The following is a 20,269-nucleotide window of genomic DNA, read 5'->3' on the forward strand; positions in this document are numbered from 1 at the left end:
GTTCATCAGATATTGCATATGTAAATTTGACAAAACACAAAGGTAGAGCTAAACAGACTGCTCCTTTGGGGGTTCCCAGGAACAGTAAGATATGTTGCACACTTAGGACTGATCCAATCACACATGGATTAGCTGGAGAATTGCTGTGTGGTTAACTAACTTGCAGGGTGATATGGGGAAGCAGTCTCTCCAAGCGTAATTAAATGATAAGTTCACATTCAAGGGACAAATGTAAGTTACTGAGACTGTCATATACAATGCCAAAAATAGGCTGTCTCATGATGAATACCCTTATTAACAGCTACACTGCTCTGTGTTCATAGGATATGGCTAGGGAATTTGGCAGGATGTAGTCCTGTTTGTTGAAAATCTCCCTGTAGATTTTATAAGGGATTCATATAAAAGACAACTACATCTGAAAAGCAAGCAGACCATACACTTGTAGCCCATGTTAGTGTGACTATTAATGACCAAATCTGACCTCCAATCTTCCACTTCATTTAAGGCAATCAAAGTCCTTTTTCTCAAAATGCATTGATAAAGTCTTTGATAATGTGAGAAACCGGTGTTGCCAACCAGTTATTTGCCTTGTCACAAGCTACTTACTATGGAGGCAGCTGGTTAGTTTCAAAAGGCTGTACCTCCAGAATTTTGTTATGGCTTCTGAAGTTGGTTCTGTGGGTGATGATTCATTGGCTTTCATGTCTATATTATCCCATTTACTCCTGATCATCCCCAATTTGTACTTTGCAGATAAAAAATCATGCCTCTCCTTTGTTCCAGACACTCCTAGACAGAGTTTTAAAATAGGGCTATAAAAACTTAATACCTCAGTAATATTTCAGTAACCCCCACAACTAATTACACACACATACATACACACAGAGAATATGCCGGTAACCAACCCTTCTAACATATATGTTATAGGGGGGTACTGGAGTATTACTACAGTCATTATATATAAATAATCCAGCAGCTGAAAGCATATTTAATCTCTCCAATTCTCCTGGTTCCATACAACAAGAGTTAAACCAGCCTTGCAGTGGCTCTAAAAGTGCATAAATATAGGATGATTTCTGACTGGAGGGAATGAGTACCTCTATTAGCTGCCACTTCTATCTTCTATGGTTTAGGTGCCCACTCCAGGATAATCTGGGTTGTGGCACCATGGCTAGAGGAGAGAGACATAGTCCTTTACACAAGCAGACCTTAGGCCTTCTAGAGGTTTATAGGTCAAAACTAATATGTTAAGTTCTATACTGGTATTTAACAGATAGTGCATATCCAAAATGTTGGTGTAATGTGCTAATAGGAAGTATTAAACTAGGTGCTAAATAGAGTCCCAGTTTCACTTTCTGGATAGATTTAAAACATTGCCCTATGTAGAGTGCTTCACAACCTCATTTATTTAAATTAATTAAGCCTTATTTATTTAAATAAAATCAATATAGATTTTTTCAAGCATTCTAAACGAAACTGGCATTACAGCAAGGAAACTTATATCAGTTTTCTGCAAACAGAAAGGCTTTGGGAGGGTATAGGTGAGCATCTAAAAAAAGGCCCCATCCAAAGCCCACTGGGGTCGATGGAAGGACTCTTCTTTACTTTACTCAATGACCTTTGGATTGGACCTATAGACATCAAATACATTACGGAAAGAAGATACTGGCTAATTAGATACTTAATATGGGGAAACAGGCACAATTGGACACAGAGGATATTTTGTAAGAAAATGTATCTGACCCCCCTGAATGGTGAAATTTTGGGGGTGAAATGTTGCACACTCTTACCAACCCCTCCCCAAAGTTAATGGGAGATTTTCCAATTGGTTTTATGAGGGATATGAACCAAGGCAAATTCAGAACAGGATGATTCTCATGTGACTTTGTGGTCATCACCGCTGAAGGTCTCATGATCATTGTGGTTCATGTTTCCATGCATCTTAAGACCTGATTTTACTCAGCACAGTTTTACACTGGTGTCTCTTTATTGACTTCAGTGGAGAGATCCCTTACATTACTCCAGTATAAGCGAGAGAAGAATCAGGCCTCATGTTGGAGTAGAAGTGAAATCTTGCATTTTGGAGTCAATCTTACTACTCTCACTGTCTGAAAACTAGGGTGGTGCCAACCTGAACAGATGGGAAAGACACACAACTTCAAGGTTAGAAAATGTTTATTTCTTGGACCCATCCCCAAATGTTTTGTTGTATTTCCTTGGCAGAAAGGAGGGAGTCCACCTAAGGCCAGGGAAAATATCTAGACTGGCTGAGTCCTGGGGTCATAGAAGGATGGCAGAACAAGGAGCAATGGTCTCAAGTTACAGTGGGAGAGGTCTAGGTTGGATATTAGGAAAAACTATTTCACTAGGAGGTTGGTGAAGCACTGGGATGGGTTACCTAGGGAGGTGATGGAATCTCCATCCCTAGAGGTTTTTAAGTCTCACCTTGACAAAGCCATGGCTGGGTTCATTTAGTTGGGATTGGTCCTGCCTTGGGCAGGTGGCTGGACTTGATGACTTCCTGAGGTCTCTTCCAGCTCTATGATTCTATGATTCTAAGGGAAATTCTTAGGCCAGTAATAACTATGAATATGTCTACACTACCACCCTAGTTCAAACTAGGGTGGTTAATGTAGGCAACCAGAGTTGCAAATGAAGCCCGGGATTTGAATTTCCCGGGCTTCATTTGCATGTTGCCGGGTGCCGCCATTTTTAAATGTCCACTAGTTCGGACTCCGTGCCCGCGGCTACACGCGGCACGAACTAGGTAGTTCGGATTAGGCTTTCTATTCCGAACTACCATTACTCCTCGTGGAACGAGGTGTACCGGTAGTTCGGAATAGGAAGCCTAATCCGAACTACTTAGTTCGTGCCGCATGTAGCCGCGGGCACGGAGTCCGAACTGGCGGACATTTAAAAATGGCGGTGCCTGGCAACATGCAAATGAAGCCCGGGAAATTCAAACCCTGGGCTTCATTTGCAACTCTGGTTGCCTACATTAACCACCCTAGTTCGAACTAGGGTGGTAGTGTAGATATACCCTATGTTTGGAGCAAGAGTGGAGAATGGCAAGGTAAGGAGAGCAGCTGAGCAAACTTGCCTTGGGGAAGGAGACAAAACTGTCACCTTGCCTCCAGTTGAAATGTGAATGGGTAAAATGGGAGAAGGCAGAACCTAAATGGGTAAATAAAAACAGGGAGGGCGAATGAAGTGTGAAATAAACAGTAGGAATAAATTTTGCCTTGTTTCTTCAGCAGTATTTTTTTCTTCACAATTTGAGTGATCCCAGATTCTGCACAGTATCTATAAATACTAGACAGAACCGAGATTTTGAAACCATTCAGTCCATTGTATCAGGCTGAAACTTAAATAAGCCTAAATTCTACCTAATGCTCAATGTAACAGACCAAAATCAGCACTGATTCTGATCTGACTGACAGTGATGAAACTCCATTAATGTCAATGGATTTGCTTCCAGTTTTTCCTAGTGTCAGTGAGATATGCACCAAGCAATATCACTGTAGATGAAAAACTAGAAAAATAAAGGAAAACAAAGAAATCCCTGGTCATTCCTAAATCCTGAAATGTTACTACAATTATTTATTTGTCCAAATATCAGCATTGGGATATTAGTCTCATTGGTGTCAGTGACTGTAATGTCAGAGGGAAATATATAATAACCTTGCCCATGTTAGAAAAGTGAGTATCCATACTGTAGTAATTCTCATCAGCAATGTTCCCTCTTATCTTTTCCATCCATGCACAGAATAATTTTTATGTGCATTGAGGCATGTTCAGATGTGCACCACTAGTAGAAACAAAAATTCTAGCTGTGGGCTCACAGCTTACAGGGAACACTGCTCTCCCTGCTCACATAGGGCTCATCTAGACTACGCTGAAGTTTTGAAAGAGGATATGCAAATTCTGAGGGAAATTGCATATCTTCTTCCAATCTCACTTTCGAAAGTGGAGCTTTTGAAAATGAAAGTAGTTGGGATGCAGTTTTATTAAAATCCCCCTTTTTTGAAAAGCAGCGTAAACCTCATTTTTTGAGTAAAAGAAAGCTCTGCTTTCGAAAGTGAGATCGGAAGAAAATACGTGGAATTTGCATATCCTGTAGAATTTGCATATCCTGTTTCGAAACTTCAGCGTAGTCTAGACAGCGCATGTGATAACAACTATGTAGACACTAGTGAAGAGACTGCTCAGGAGGTTTTACCACTGTGCTATGAAAACTTGCTCTGAGACTAACAAATAACATACGTCCAATGCTTACTTTTGGATGAATGGACATATATCACAAGGGCTTAAGGACAGGCTTGTGGATCTTTCAAAGACTGGGACTGTACAGAGAAGCTTAAATTTTAAGAGAGAGCTTTATTTTAGAATTCTCTTCTTTTACTAGCCATGTGCTGGATTATGGTAGATAGGCACCTCCGGGATGTCTATGCTCCATTGTGTTGGTGGGGTGACTCAAACCTGCTTGTTTGTATTCATTTTTGCAGAAAAGGAGTGTGTGGAGTTGAGCCAGATGCACTGTTACCACTTTGTGTTTTCTCAGCTCCAGGTAAGAGGAATTTTATTATGCTGCATAGTAGTCTGTTGTGTCTGTAAGAATCTGTTGGTTGCTCTTCCTGTTGGTATCATGACCTATTGTAAGACAGGGCAAGTAGGTCTGCAGAAGAGTTGCCATAAATCTATTCTTCTGTATAGGTTATGAAACATCCTCACAACTGCAGTACCTGCATTCCTTCCAGTAGTTCATTAAGTAGTGTGACTAACGGCTATCATGTGTTTGTTCTCTCATCCTATCCCCGAGTATCTGTGGTGAAATATGTTGTTTGGAAGATTATTTTTTAAAATGTACATGTTGCTTTGTGATTATGTTAGAGCAGATAATGTCAAAGAAATGGACTCTGCATTAGCTCTGAAGATGGTGAGCTATGCGATGATCCTTAGCTCTTGGAGAAGTTCATTCCACGATAGAGGGCCTGCCCTTGAGAAAGTTCTGTCTCCTGCATGGGGAACATTACTATAGAACATTTCATTGCTGGAGTCGCAGCCTTGTTTATCATGGTTCTCATCACAGAGCTTTTAGATATCCTTGGACCACGTCAATGAGTGTCTTGAAAATAAGGAATGAAATTTTGATATGATAGTCTGTGGGAAGCCACTTGTACATAGAATGGGGTCTGGCAGTGGTCTTTACAATGCCTCACAAGTAAAATGTTACCAAGAGGAAAAAAGATTACGGGGGAAGATAAGAGGAGAGCCATCTGGATGTGGTGAGCATAGTCCAAAACAAATTGCTACAGTCAAACAGCTGCATGTCTGTTACACAGACAGATACTTCTAATGAACCCAAATTCTCTACCCAGCCCATTAAGCCAGAGCGAACCCTTGCTTGTAATACCAGAGAATGCAGAAAATGAAGAGGAACGTTGTTTTCTGTTTCAACTACATTGGGAATTCAGCGAGGCTGAATGCAGTAACCCTAACTGGAGTTTGGCTAACAGTTTGGGATTAACAATCTAAAAAGGGCTTAGCGGCCTCTGAATAACTTTGTCAATATTGTTATTACAATTTGCTTGGTTTTCCATCTTATCTGAAAAATAGTACTGGGAGCACAAACTGCAGGGTATTTGTGGAGTGATGACTTACTTCAAGGACTGCATGTCCAGTATTGAATCATCAACCTCATATGCTGCACCCACCTAAGGCCCAGAGTCTGCAAATTTTTGCAACCTATGGCACACCTGCGAAGCCCCCCTGAATCAGTATAGTATGTAGGGGGTGGAGGAGTGTCCAAGATTAATTTGTTTGGGATCTCCTCTCCCAGCCTAATTCTGCTTAGTTTGTGAGAACATGACAAGGTCAGAGTGCCAAGTGCTATGGATGTAGTAATTTTCTCTCTCCCTCCACCTCTAGAATGTCTCTGCTAAGGATCATAGCTTTTACATAGCAAGGGCTTATCTTTGTTATTTTAAAAGTCTATCATATTAATCTTGTTGTTCTCTTGGGTCAGCCTGATGATGTTCAGCCATGACTTGTAGCAACCCAACCCTTAGCCATTAACCAACCCTACTGAAGGGTCAGTGGTTCTGTCCTGCAAAGACAATAGTTAAGAGAATGTTGTGATGTTGCACCTACCTTTGTGCTCTACCTGAAGATATAAAGAATCCTCTCATAGTTTGGGCTTGTGACTAAAGAGCAATTGAATTCTCTAAGACCAAATAGCGGGAAAAATATAGGAAAAAATATGTTGGCTGAGCTTAGAAACTAAAGGACGTAGGCGCCTAATTGCATTGAAATTCAACCGTGATAGAGCTCAGCTGCTCTGTGTGTGTGTGCAATGAACTTGTTTCTGAATTTTTCCTGAAATTTTATTAAAGTGTGGGGGAGGAGAGAAGAGGTTTGCCAAAGATTTTTTATGCTGTGATTTATGTAACATAACTGCCAGGTTCTGGAATCTTTTTTGTCTGAATTTCAAGGTCTTGAATATCCTATTTGTTAGTTAGCTAAAGAAATTAGTCATTTTATTTTTTCAAAACAATCTATTGTAACATAACTCCCATCCCTTTTGGTGGAATGTTGACAAGGAATTGCATACTTTATTAGCCCCCCCCCCCCCCCCCCCGCTTACAAATAAGTTTTTTTTCCTTTGGAGCAGACTTTCTATTTTGAGCATGCTCAATTGCAATAAATTGGATTGTCACCGTTCACTGGGATACACAGTACATGTCGGTTTTGCAAGCCAGCAGGAAGTTATTAATCTATCACTTACTACTAAGATGACAGTGATATTTAGATTCAGAACTCAACAGGAATGTGCATCACAATTGGATGCTGCTGGATAACAGTCCCAGAAGCTCCTCTGTGATATGAGATAGATCTGTAAGACAATTGTTTCAGGGCACTTTCCTGTATATTGTAAATATGATGCATGATGACGTGACCAATTATAGCAGGCTAATGTTCAAATAGCATGTCACAACCTGTGTATCAATGTATTAGCTTGCCGCTCCCAGCAAACAAATGACATTGAGAGCAAAAGCAATTGTGGAGTCATTGGCCTAGTAGAAGGTCAAGATTTTTTTTAATGGCCTCTACATTGCTATATTATTTAAACCAGTTGAGGTAATTTGGTGTTCACCCTTTTGATTAATTTTTTTTTTTTTTGGTGGCATTCTGCTCTGCACACAAACGTCAAGGCCCACTCCATGGTTCAAAGCTGGCTTGTGCCAGAAGAAAGCTTGGCATCGCTGTGGAAAGTTCTCGGGGGGCGAAGAGTGGTTGTGGCAATGTCAAGTGACTTGAGGGAGAGGGTTGTATGGCATTATCATCCCTTCAAAAATAGGAGGCCTAACTGAGCTGGGAAGAGGCTGAAGCATGGTTTGATGTGGAGAACTCCAATCTAGTGCCTCCCTGATGGAAAACTCAATGGATGTCTGCAGCAGAAATGTTGCCACCCATCTCTCAAGGTGGGGCTGAAAGAGACCATTTGGTACAGGAAGCTTCTTGTAGTGAAGCAGGCCCAGGTGTTGATTTGTCACATTTCCCCATTTAGGGCCCTGAGGTATGAGGCACTGAAATTGATGAAGATAGCACCTCGCAAGATTATGCCCACTGTGTGTATGGTTTTCATTCACTAGGTGCCAGAAATAGATGGTTGTCTATTTAGCCAGGTGGAATCTGTGTCATGCTTAACTGTTTTCTGGTGAGAGTATATTGCAAGTCTTCTAGTTTTTCTTGGTTTTGCATATTTGTTGTAGACAATGGAAATTGTGCACCGGAGAAAAATCTTTCAATGTGCACACTCATCTCTGTCGAGTTTCTTAGCTCATGTCTATTTGGGCATAGAATCAGAAGTGCTGCACAGGGCAAGTGTTTCAGCTATGTGGCTCTAATGAGACAAACCTTCCACTTTAGAATACTTTTGGGTCACTGTGGTCATTCTGGGTGCTTTATGAAGGATTTGTGAGCCTATTGTTCTGTTGTATGAGCAGAAACTGTTTTAAGGAAACATAAGTTGAGAGGTAACCTTTCAGCAGAATGGTTTGAGTTAAAATAAAGGGATTGAAAAAGAGTACAATGACCAAAAAAATCTATAAAAAAGCAATTGTGCTAATATAATTTTATCACTTATTTAAAAATTTAGTCGACCCAAAAGACTACCAAGTGTGAAATTAAGGAACAGCTCCTCTACTTTTATGGAAATCACTCTTCTTCACTTGTCTAATAGCCTGATTTTGTCAGATCATTTATTTCCATGGTTTTAAAATGAGCTTGACAGACAGAATTTTATAACACCACTTTACTGCAAATAAGAACATCATTTTCGCTTATTAAAACTGAAGCTTAGAGAAAGCATTAAAATTAACAGTTCACTCTGCTTTAACATTGGCGGTAGAGAGTTCTGAAAGGGCATCGGAGTGAGAATCAGCTTGAGTCATTTGCTGGACTTTGCTCACACTTGCTTTTGAATATTCTTTATATACAAATGTTTCAAATCTCACACACAAATGAATTCTTGCTACAATCACAGTGCTTGAGGCTTGAGAACATTGTGGTACAGAGTGCTGTGTATTAGGGTTTTATCCCAAATATGATCTGAGATAAAACAGGCACGTTGCCTCATACAGCACATAGTGTAAAATGAAACTTATTCTCCTTAGAGATGTTAGTTTCCTTTTTGACTAGTTTTGGAGGTCACTGACCGATAATAGATACCTAGTGCTTCCAGATTACTGGCTCTAACTCAAACCCAGTGGGATGGTGGTAGGAGAACCCCTCTTTGGCTCTTGTCCAGAGGGAAATGTCTTCTCCATTAAGTACAGCTGGCCTACATCAGCAGGCCCATATCACCACTGGTAGAATCAGAAATGGCAGTTTAAATCAAGTTTTCTCATGCACATTCATGCTATCCTGGCTTATTTTATTGTTGTGCTGCTAATTTTATGCCCAAAGTTGCTCAGTAGCATATATATTCAGCCAAGTCCTGCTCTTATGTTTTGTTACTTTTAAACATAAGTTCACCACAGAAATAGCCGTACAAGGTCACGCTGTTTCAGGCTCATCTGTCTTAGCTATGTCATCATTTTACCCACAGTGGTTTTCTGTTGTAACTTATCTAGTTAATGATGATAAGTATTACTTTCTTAAATGTGTAAGATATAATTTGTAAAGAGTGAGTCAGATTCACTCCAGGGTCTGTGCTGGCAACAGGACAAAGGCCCTGTCCAAGGATCTGTCATGGGGCATTTATGCAGTGTGGAGGCTGAAGAGATATAAGGCACCCACAATCTTTCCTCGGCCAGTAAGGGCAACATTAAAAATATTGAGGCAGGAGGAGGGCTAGCAAGAAAAGAATGTGACCTGGTGAGAAGGTGAGAAGGTCTGGATTTGTGATAACCTCTTCAGTCTCCATGGCCATGCTCTATAGCCCAGGCAGAACAGCAAATGAAACACGATCTTCCCCTCACCCAGGGTGGGATTTCCCTGAATGCATGGAGAATTACTAGAAAGTAGAAAAGTGCTGTTTGCACCTGATTTTTATACCTTCCCCTCAATGGGGCATAAAGGAACTATGCTGACAGGGTCAGGTTGTTAAAAGCCTGTGATATCATATCTGGAGAGGAGTCAATAGGAGAAGGCCTACACAGTTTGGCTTTTACCAGGAAGGGGAGCAAAGCCCTATTTCTCCCTTGGTGAGGGAAGGCTGGTTTCAGTCTGGCGTCGGTGAGAGCATGCTGGCTGAACAAGACTCTGGGTGTGTGGGGTGACAGAACCAGCAGACCCAAAGCAAACGAGTGGCTGTTAGAAGACAGGCCCTGAGTAGAAATTTAGAGTGTTTCCAAAGTCTCATCCTGTTTTGAGTTCTTATGTATCTTTAATTTATAGACTTTAATACACTAAAAGGGATAGGGACTCAAGTGGAAGGTTAATGTATGGTTGTGTTGGACTCTGAAAGAGGTGGTGACAGTCAGGCTGGGTCTAGATTATGGGGCTTTATCGGAAAAAGCTATGCAAATTGCATTCCGCAATTTGCGTAGCTTTTTTCTATCGCTTTTCGCTTTTGTCCAGATGGGGCCAAATGGTGGAAATGCCTCCTCCTCTTTCAGCGGAGCCCCTATGCCTTGTGAAATGAGTTATACAGGGCTCCCCGAAAGAGCGCATTTGCTCTTCTGCAAAAAAAAAAAGCAGAGGAGCAAACTCGTTCCTTAGACTTGGCAGGGTTTTTGCAGGATACCTCTGGGCGTAGTCTAGACATAGCCTCAGAGACCAGGCATCAGGAGGAACACGGCCATGCTGAACCACAAGGGGGCAATATAGAGGCTTTAACAGGGTTTTGCTGTGTGCCAAAAATGCTGAGGGTGGGAATCACAAGAAACAGCCTTGTGTAACAGTTTCTTAGCTGATTCCATTTTACCAATACTCTGTGGAAATGCTGGGGAGGAGGTGTGATGGTCACACGCCCTTTGCCTGCAAATTAATTTAATTCCTCTGAGGCCACTGGTGTCTATTATCAATGGATACCGTTTCTGGAATGTCATATCTCAGTAGGTGGGCCTTCAGTCTGCCAATCGCTGACTTGCCTCTTGTATCAGGCCGGACATTGACCTCCCAAATTGTGAATAATAGTTCAGTGCTTTGTGCATGTGACTACACTGCATCCAAGCTAACTCCCCATGGGACCTGTTTTCCTGGTGTCTCACCAATAACACTTCTGCCAATGAAAATGGGCCCTGAGTCCAGTTCCACTGATCATGATCCAGGCACAGGTCTTTTGGACATGGTCAGGTTTATAATGAAGTGAGAGCCTACTATCTGAGCAACAGCTAGCTCACAAGCCTGTTCACCAGCATTCACTGCAGATCTACATTTAGTCTGAGGCCTAATCACTGTAGCTTTGTGGTGTGATTAAGCCATCATTCCTGGCCTTTAGGGATCAATCCTCTAGACTAGAGATTGCGAATCAAATTGCCACTCTGCCCTGAAGTCTGAGAATCAAATGAACAAGTTTATTGCACTGAGGCTCCAGATTTTAATTGTACTAGAGTCTAAAAAAATGGCCAGAGAACTTTTTACTGTGATAGGAAATTAATCTCCCATTACTTCCAAATGATTGGTTGCACATAAGCCAGTACAAAAAATAAAGAAAGAAGTGGTTATAGCAGTTGAAAAGGTACTACCCTCTATTGTCTTCACAAATAAAAGAAAACAGAGCTGTGCCATTTTCAAACAGCAGTCCCAATTCAAATTAAGTTTGATGGGGTAGGAAAATCTAACATTCTAAGTGTAACATGCATCTCCAAACTTTAGTACTAGATAAGGAAAACATGTTTCTATTAAATCCCCAGGCAGCAAGTATGGAAATCAATAAACTTTTAAATTATCATTTCCCAACACTGGGGATCTTCTTAGAAAGGCCTTCAGATAAGGTAAAAATATCTTATTGTGAGCTACAGCTATAATAGCCAATTAGCCATCCAGTCATCGAGTGTGCCATAGAGATATCATCAATCCAGGATGAATATGTTCTGCAGCTATTCAATAACACACCAAAAGAAATATAACAACTGCAGTAACAAGAAGCGATGAAATGGTGATGGAATAGGCTACTAAATTCAGGGAGGTTTTTCATCACATGACACCAACTTGCAAAAAAATTCAGGGCAAGAATCACAAAAAATGAAACACCTTCACTCATCATTCCCTCAGGAAATGACTGGAAATCTACACAGGGCTGGCCTTACCATGAGGCAAACTAAGGCAGCTGCCTCAAGTGCCAGACTGGGGGGGGGGGGGGGGGCGCAACTAGGACCCAGAGTGTAGAAAATTGTGTCCGCTGCTGGTGCATATGTATTCTCTCTGCTCTAGATGCACAGAGATGATGGAATGGTGTGCTGGAGGAAGGAGGGCACAAAAGAGATAACAGGCAGGCTGGAGAAAAGGTGAGAGGGAATAACAGAAAGTACCATGCACCATGAGAGGAGTAGAACAGGAATAAGAATTGAGACCTTTCAAAGTTTTGGCCCAAGCGAGGGAGAATGGGGGCATCATTTGAGCTCCCTGCCTCAGGTGCCAAAATGTTGAGGGCCGGCCATGAATCTACATGTCCTTGGTCTCAAAAGTGGGGCTTCTGACATTGCAGAATTCATCCCTCCAATGGAACACACATATTTTAGTTAAAATTTTGCAGGTGCATCTGTTGTATCTTATTAATTTTTTCCCAAATGACATCTAGAAAGTCACTAGCTGATGAAAGCGGCTAGATTATCAGAAAACAAAGCAGGATTATTGGGCTCAGAAAACAATTATATTTCAGCTAAATAATGAAGAGGGAAGTGAATTTGACTGAGATTTTATGTAAATCCAGTCCAGGTTGTTCATGCCTGTGTTTCATGGACAACTCTAGCGGACTATAAGGGTGTGCTGAGTGTGGATACATAGCAAAAAGGACAGTAGTTTTGGTGGACTTCTAAGCAAAGCAAAGTATGGACATTTCACCATCTCTTTGGTTGGTTCAGCAATATTTGGAGTTGAGAAAGAAAAAGCAGAACTCAATTACCAGGGCTCTAGATTTGTGAATTCATGACAACTAGCAAACCATAAGCAGTGTGCTGGATTATACAGGCACTTCCTACTTGACAGCCCAAGGAGTTGGAGCATCTTGTATTCCAGTGTTCAACAGTTAACAACACTTAATAATTACTGAATTTCCTTGTGTATTTAATGTCATTGGCTCATTCAAAAACATAGCTAACTTCATGGAGGTAATATTTTTCAGTGTGTAATACAGTCTGTAGACAAATCTGTTTCTATATTGGATGGAAAGTAACATAAGAGTTTGTATGTCTGAAGCAATTCAGTGTGAAGGAACAAATAATTTACCCTCTTCCTATTGTATTTCCCTTCATGGTGGCACAAAAAAAAAAAAAAAATCCAGTGGAGATATAAATTAGTGCTGAGTTGTCTCACCTCAGCAGAACTATTAAGCAGAAATGCCATTTTTCAACAAGAGTGGACCATATTAAAATGATTCTTAATGGGGCAGGACTCTTAACCTAAAAGCAGGATATCAGTAACCGATGTTGATTTTCCATCTCAAACCCTTCTCAATCCTCTTAATTTCTGCACTTATAAAATATCCTGGGTGAAATCCTACCACATCATTGAAGTTAATGGGAATTTTGTCATTGACTTCACTGGAGCCAAGATTTCACCTCTGAACATTCTTATCCTTTGCCACCCAAGTTTGTCAAAATCCTATTTGACAAACATAAATTCCATTCTCTGATTTCACTCAGGTAGGGCATGAGAAGCCCCTTAATCCCACTGTGTGAATAGGAACTGGCCCTTCATTGTAAGAAATGTTAATTAAAGCTCATAAGTTGAGTGTGAGCCTCATAAATACAAATAGTAGTAGAATTTTTTTGGCAACATTAAACATTTCAGCTTATTTGGGACTTGCCACGTTCCCAGTAAAAGTACCAGGAATTTCATCCCTGTTCCCCCTCTACCGCTTGCCCACAAGTTCTACTCAAGCTATGAGAAGCCTGAAAAAAAAAAGCTACCTGGAGTATATTCTTTGCAGACCACTTGATGGAAACTATAGAAAAAGTGAAGGCAAGAAAAAAATTAGGAGGCCAAGTTCTCACCTGATGTAAATCAGAGTAGCTCCATCAATTTCAGTGGATCTTTGTCAGTTTACACCAACTGACTGCCTGTGGCTGGTCCTCCCCAAGTGCTGTAAGGATATATTAAATTAAACCTTTATTTTATCGCTCTGGTGGTAAGCACTTGTTTGTATCCTCTTCCTTGCGATTCCTCCACACAGTTCAGTCATTAACATTTTCCCCTTTCATGTTTTTTAAGATGTAAATATTCACCTGATTAAATATCACTTGAGAAGATTATGCTATGGATACAGGACTGTTATTGCAGTCCTCATAATCAATGTTTCACTTGTTTATGTGATATATATACACCTGTGAGTTGTTGCCATTACCCTTGATTGCAGTGTGGGAAATTCTTAGCTTCAAACATAATCATGCAAAAAAATTTTTTTTTTGCACAGGTTGAACCTCTCTCTGGGTGTCCAGTGGCTGGAAGTGGAACTAGGGGGCTGGCAGCTGGGAGAAGATCAGGGAGCCCACAGCCGGGGCCAGCAGCAGAGCCCGGCCGGGAGTGTGGAGGCCAGGGGCTGGGCGAGGCTAGGTATGTAAAATTCCATTTAATCGGATATATGCTTAAATGTTATATTTACCAGGTTAACTGATTACATGGCAGGATGGGCAGGGGCAGGGAGCGCTCTAGTACAGCTGGGCTGGAGCAATCCCCACCTGCAATGGACAGAATGGAGTGGCTCCAACACTGTGGAAAGAGGCCACTATGGCTGGGCTGGAGTGCCCCCCCTCCCAGGCCCAGTAGGGCTGGAGCAGCCCCTGTTCATGGCGGGAGGGGGACTGCTCCAGCCCCTACCTGTTAACTGTAACCAGTTAACTGGTTAACCATTAACATCCCTAGGCAAGACCAGCTGCAGAGCCTGGCAGGGGCCAGTGGCCCAAGGGCAGGGAACTCAGCTGCTGGAGGCCAGCCACTGGCCTCAATGCCCCTGATTAGGCACCTCTTCCAGCACCCAGGAGGAGAGCTGGGCTGGCAGGACAGCCTGGCAGGGACATAGAGCTTAGAGGGGGCCCAGTCGGGTTGGCTGATAGACCCCAGGAGAGCCTGGAGTCTGTCAGCTGAAGGGCCAGAATTGATCTCCCCTGGTCAAGGTAAAGAAACGCATCTACTGTAGATAAACATGGATATTGTAAAACAAACAAACAAAGCAAAACTCCAAAATTATTGAGGCAGCTTTAAATACTACATTGCTAGTACCACAACAGTATGAGTTTATAAATGATACACCCTGCCAGACAATCTTGATTGCTTTTTAAAAAGTACTGGTTGAAGGAAATGCGCTAGATACAATATATCTGGATCTTAGTGTGGCATTTGATGTTGTCCCTCACAAAATCTTATTTGAAAAATTAAGTAAAATCAGCTTCCGTAGACACATTGCCACGTGTATTGAATCCTCAGCTAACCGACTGTGCAAAGGATAACAATAAAAGGCAATGTATCGAGTGTAGGGGAGGTTCCTAGTAAAGAACATGTTAGGTCCAGGCTTATTTAACATCTTCGTTAATGATCTGGAAGAGGGGAGTAAACAACCAGTTAACGAAATTCACTGATGATACTGAATTGGGAGGCATGATAAGTACCACTGAAGAGTGAGAAATAATAGGAAGGGAACAGAGAGATTAGAAGCATACAAAGGAAATAACTAAGAGGAATGCCAGCTATATAAATGTAAGGTAATACACTAGGGAAAAATAAACTCAGACACCAATACTCTAAGGGAGGGAGAAACCTGGGAAGTAGTAAGACAAGGCTGAGAGTGAAGAGCAAATTTACCAAGACTCTGCTGTGCAATATGGCAGAAAAAAAAAAGGCTTCAAAGCTGTTCTGAACTACACATATAGTGGTACTGCTAATGGTCAGACCCTTTATGCCAGAGGGGAAATGATATAGATACTCAGAAAATGTCTCTGCACAACCTGAGGATTCTTCCACTGATTGCTTAAACTGATTTCAAGGCTACTTTGTGCTACCGCTGAGATGCAAAATAGCTTTAGCAGACCCAAAAATTGGACTCCAAGGAAAAAGGAGAAATTGCTTTGGGTTACCCAAGAGAGGAAAACTACAAGCAGTGTGATACTTTAAACAATGGAAAATTTATAGTGAACAGCAGGGGAAAATGCCTCCTAATGGTGAGTTCTGTTGGGTTGTAGAATAGTCTCTCAAGGAAAGTAGTTCAAACCCCATCACTTGTGACATTTAAAAACACTGACTGGAGATAACCCCAGAAAATGCACTATAGGGAACAACACAGTATTATCAGCAGAAAGGACTAGATGTCCTAACAGGCTTCTTACATCTCTAACATTGATGGTACTATGATATAAACTGCTAATATTACAGCAGCATTTTAAATCCTGCCTACTACAATACATAGACATGATTTTTTTAGAAACTTTGGACTGTGAGCATCTGAATTATGGAAATTTTTGCGCTAAAATACTTTTGTGATGTACAGAGATCAACAACATAATTCAGTAATTCTCAAAGTCTTATTTATCTTTTCTGAATGGGTGTAGTTGATGAACTTCAGAGTACATTAAAACACGGAAATATTGACACATCTGTAAGAAGGAAACTGTCTTTATGCTATTATTTTGTAGATACTATTTTATTTTTTGGTGTGTGTGTGTCTGTCCTGAGTTCTGCACTCAGTACGAGAAAAATGGCCAAGTAGGTTTTTAAAAATTTGATAATTTTAGTAAAGGGGCACGTGTCAGGAAATCACTTCAGGGTAACCAAACATAGATAAAAAATTAGGTTTGAATTGGGAGAGCCAATTATAAAGCCACAACTCTCAGTGAAAACTCTTCTACTAGAGTGGGATTTGGCACGGCACAAAAATTCATTGCAAACAAACTACAGTTGCAGACTTCACAAATAGGTGAAAATGACTGTCAGAATATACATCTGAACTGCACTGTAGGCATAAATGCTACTCTAACTAGTGTTCTGAAGTGAATTTAAGAAGGCAGGTGATCATTTATGTCTAAAAGACTGAAAAAAAGGTTAAAAAGGGGTTATGAGGTGGAACTATTAAGATGGTAAGATGTGTTTTCCAGGAGTAAATATAGAGCACATTTTAAGAAATAAATATATAAAGAATACATCCAAAGAATGTATATCCCTTGCACTAAAGCTCTTATTGAAATGGCTGGTCTCATATCCTCCTCAAAGGTGGGGCGTCACTTCAGATTGATTGGGGGGCAAACTGTGCATGCCATGATGGTGGGGGGAAGAGAGTGAGAGCATGAGGGGGTGGCCTGAGGACAGAGGCTTTAGTAGTGTTATTGAGAAGCTCAGTACAAGCGAAGCATCAAATGGGTCAGGAAGGGAAACAACCCCATTCACCGCCCCCCTCATCTCTATCCAGGGGCTACTAAGGCATTGGAAAACTCTACTTTTTTTGGCAGACAACTTCACAGTTGGCTGACAGGAGCACTGTACCTAATTCCTATATTAAAAAAAGAAAATTAAATAAATATTAGACCCACTCAGCTCTACCACTACCATATTCCGACATCTTGTGGCAAGTCTTTTAGGGACTCTGGTTAGCCTTAACATTTTAATATATCTTCTTATTTTGTTACTAATTCTGCGGAGAGAGAGAGACCCCATCCAGACGGGTATTGGGGTCTAGTGGATTACAGTGGGGAACAGATAAATTTCAGCTCTATATAAGAACATACTGGGTCAGACCAATGGTCCTCCTAGCCCTGTACTCTGTCTTCCAGCAGTGGCCAATGCCACATGCTTCAGAAGGAATAAACACAAGAGGCAATCATCATTATCCCTCCCCTGTTGCCCATTTTGTTTGTTTTAAATCTGCTGCCTATAAGTCATCTTCTTGTGTTATGTTAACTGAAGGAATGAATAACATTTCCTTATTCTATTTTTCCACATCATTCGTGATTTTCAAGACCTCTAACATATCCCCCACCCTTTAGTCATTTCTTTTCCAAGCCGAAAAGTCCCAGTCTTGTTAATCTCTCCTCATATAGAAGCTGTTCCTTATCCCCTAGTAATTTCTGTTGCTCTTTCTGTACCTTTTCCAAATACAATATATCTTTTTACAGATGAGGTGACCAAATCTGAATACAATATTCAAGATGTGGGCATACAATGACTTTATATAGAGGCAATATTATATTTTGTCTTATTATTTATTCCTTTCCTAATGAGTCCCAATATTCTGTTAGCTTTTTAGCTTTCAAACTGCCACTGAACATTGAGCAAATGTTTTCAGGGAATTAACTATAATGATTCCAAGATCTCTTTCTTGAATGGTTTCAGCTATTTTAGACCCCATCATTTTTCTTTCTATTGTGAAGATTATATTTTTCCATATGCATGTGCGTTACTTTGCGCTTATCAACACTGAATTCCATTTTCCCTTCTGTTGCCCAATCACCCACTCTTTGCAGTCAGCTTTGGATTAGTCACTGTTTACTCCTTTTTCAAGAACATTTATGAAAAGTTTAACAGCAGTGGTCCAAATGCAAATACCTGTAGCACAACACTCATTCCTACTCTTTTTTCCTCCCTATCTTTTAAGTGGAGTACCTGGCAATGTTTTCTTGGTGATCTAATGATCCATCAATTACCTGAATGGCCAGCCTTTTGTTATTCTTAATCACCCGGCCTCCCTTTTTTTATAACAAACTCCGTACCCTACAGGCAATACTGCAAGCAGCTCAAATTCTGTTGCATTTAAGAACTGCCTTTGGGACTAGAATATGGACTTTAAACAGACCTCGGTTATGAAATCCAGAGGTTCAAACTTTATTTCAGTAACTAGACACACACCTTTTCTTTTTAATCACCAGAAGTTAGGGAAATGCAGAGTTACAAAGAGAACATCTACACTACGGATAAGATCAGTGGAGGTCAATCTTCTAGTGTTCGATTTAGCGGGTCTAGTGTAGACTCCCCCAAATCAAATACTTAGGGCTGCCCCCACTAGTATCCTATACTCCTCATTCTTCAAGAAGTAAGAGAAGCCAACGGGAGCATGTGCTCCCATTGGCCTCTTGCAGTATAGTTACTGTGGCAGCTTGGCTTAGAGGTATGTTGAATCCAGCTGTGCATTTTGCATAGCTGCATGGCTTACCTTAAACTGACCTGCATGGTCTAGTGTAGTACAGGCCAAAATATATTATCAATTCTCTTCCCATTTTTACTAGTTTTATGCTGGTGTCATTTCATCGGGCCAAATGCTGGACTCAAGTCAATGATGGTACATCAGGATTGAATTTAGTGTATGTCTAGACTAAATCCCTCTTTTGAAAGAGGGACGTAAATTAGACATATCGAAATTGCAAATGAAGCTGGGATTTGAATTTCCTGCACTTCATTTGCATAATTGCATCACAGCATTCTTTTAAAAAATGCTATTTCAAAAGTGAAACCACAGTCTAGACGTGGTTCTTTTGAAAAGAAAAGCCTTTTTCGAAAGATCCTATACGCCTCAAAAAATGGAGTACAGAAGTACAGGATCTTTCAAAAAAGGCTTTTCTTTTCGAAAGAACCATGTCTAGACCATGGTTTCAGTTTCAAAATAGCATTTTTTGAAAGAATGTTGTGATGCAATTATGCAAATGAAGCGTGGGAAATTCAAATCTCGGCTTCATTTGCAATTTCAATATGTCTAATTTACATCCCTCTTTCGAAAGAGGGATGTAGTCTAGACATACCTTTAGTCATCTGATTTCAGTGTAATTATGCTTATTTAAACCAGAGTAAGTGATAGGATATTCAGTTCTGAGATGGACAGTAGGGCTCAAAAGTCAACTTTCTGTGGTAGTGGGGAGATAACAGATATTACTGATTTCAAGTTTGAAATACTACAGTATTTCAAGCACCCTGAGGTGGTGTGTCAGTTAAATATTGACTTTTTAATGACAACCACAGCAACTTTGTCAAAATAATAGCTAATCGGGATGTTATACCCAACCTCAAGTATTGAAAGGATAAAATAAACACCAAGATTATGAAGATGTTAAAGTAAAATTTATGCTGAAGATCAGTTACATATTTTGTGATGGTGAGAGCTAGTAATCTGCATCATAGCGGCTCAAAGAAAGAGAAAGAGCATATTTACATTTGCAAAAGATTATACATAGACTGACTTACAAGACTTCCTAGTCCACAGTGAGTTGGGTCGCTAGGTAGATAAGTATGACCATCAGCCCCATTTTACAGAAAGGAAACAGAAGTTCAGTGGGAGAGGAACTGACATTCCCATGTCACACTGCAAGTCAGTCCAGGGTTAGATGCTAGAAATGAGTAAGTAGATTTTTGCAGCTGAGGAATCTGAGAGGCATAAACTCATCTTTAACGTAGCTGCACTGATGTCACTGGAGTGACTCCAGAAAGAAATGTGAACATGTGGCTAAATTACATGCCTGGGAGACAAAGGGGGAGCCTGACAGATTAGGCATTGGCTACTACAAGTGATTTAATGTCAACATGACCTAATCTTTTGCCATCTGGGCTGAGTTTGTAAATGGGAAGGAAAAATTTGTATAGGGTAAATGGTGAGTGAGCCTTGCTGGCTGCTTTGTCTCAGATCCCAGCTCTA

The 20,269-nt window shown here is 40.7% G+C and overlaps 1 long non-coding RNA gene across 1 annotated transcript in view; it reads left to right on the forward strand.

Annotated features, from left to right (window-relative positions):
• Nucleotides 1–2,053: 2,053 nt before the first annotated feature.
• LOC142831152 (uncharacterized) overlaps nucleotides 2,054–20,269 on the forward strand; it is an 86,129-nt gene continuing 67,913 nt past the window's right edge. Inside the window, exons 1-3 of the long non-coding RNA XR_012906818.1 lie at nucleotides 2,054–2,163; nucleotides 4,506–4,567; nucleotides 14,081–14,220. This is a non-coding gene — a long non-coding RNA (uncharacterized LOC142831152). The remainder of the gene's footprint in view (nucleotides 2,164–4,505; nucleotides 4,568–14,080; nucleotides 14,221–20,269) is intronic.

This window comes from Pelodiscus sinensis, chromosome 12, assembly GCF_049634645.1.
Source record: "Pelodiscus sinensis isolate JC-2024 chromosome 12, ASM4963464v1, whole genome shotgun sequence".
Taxonomy (NCBI): Eukaryota; Metazoa; Chordata; order Testudines; family Trionychidae; genus Pelodiscus; species Pelodiscus sinensis.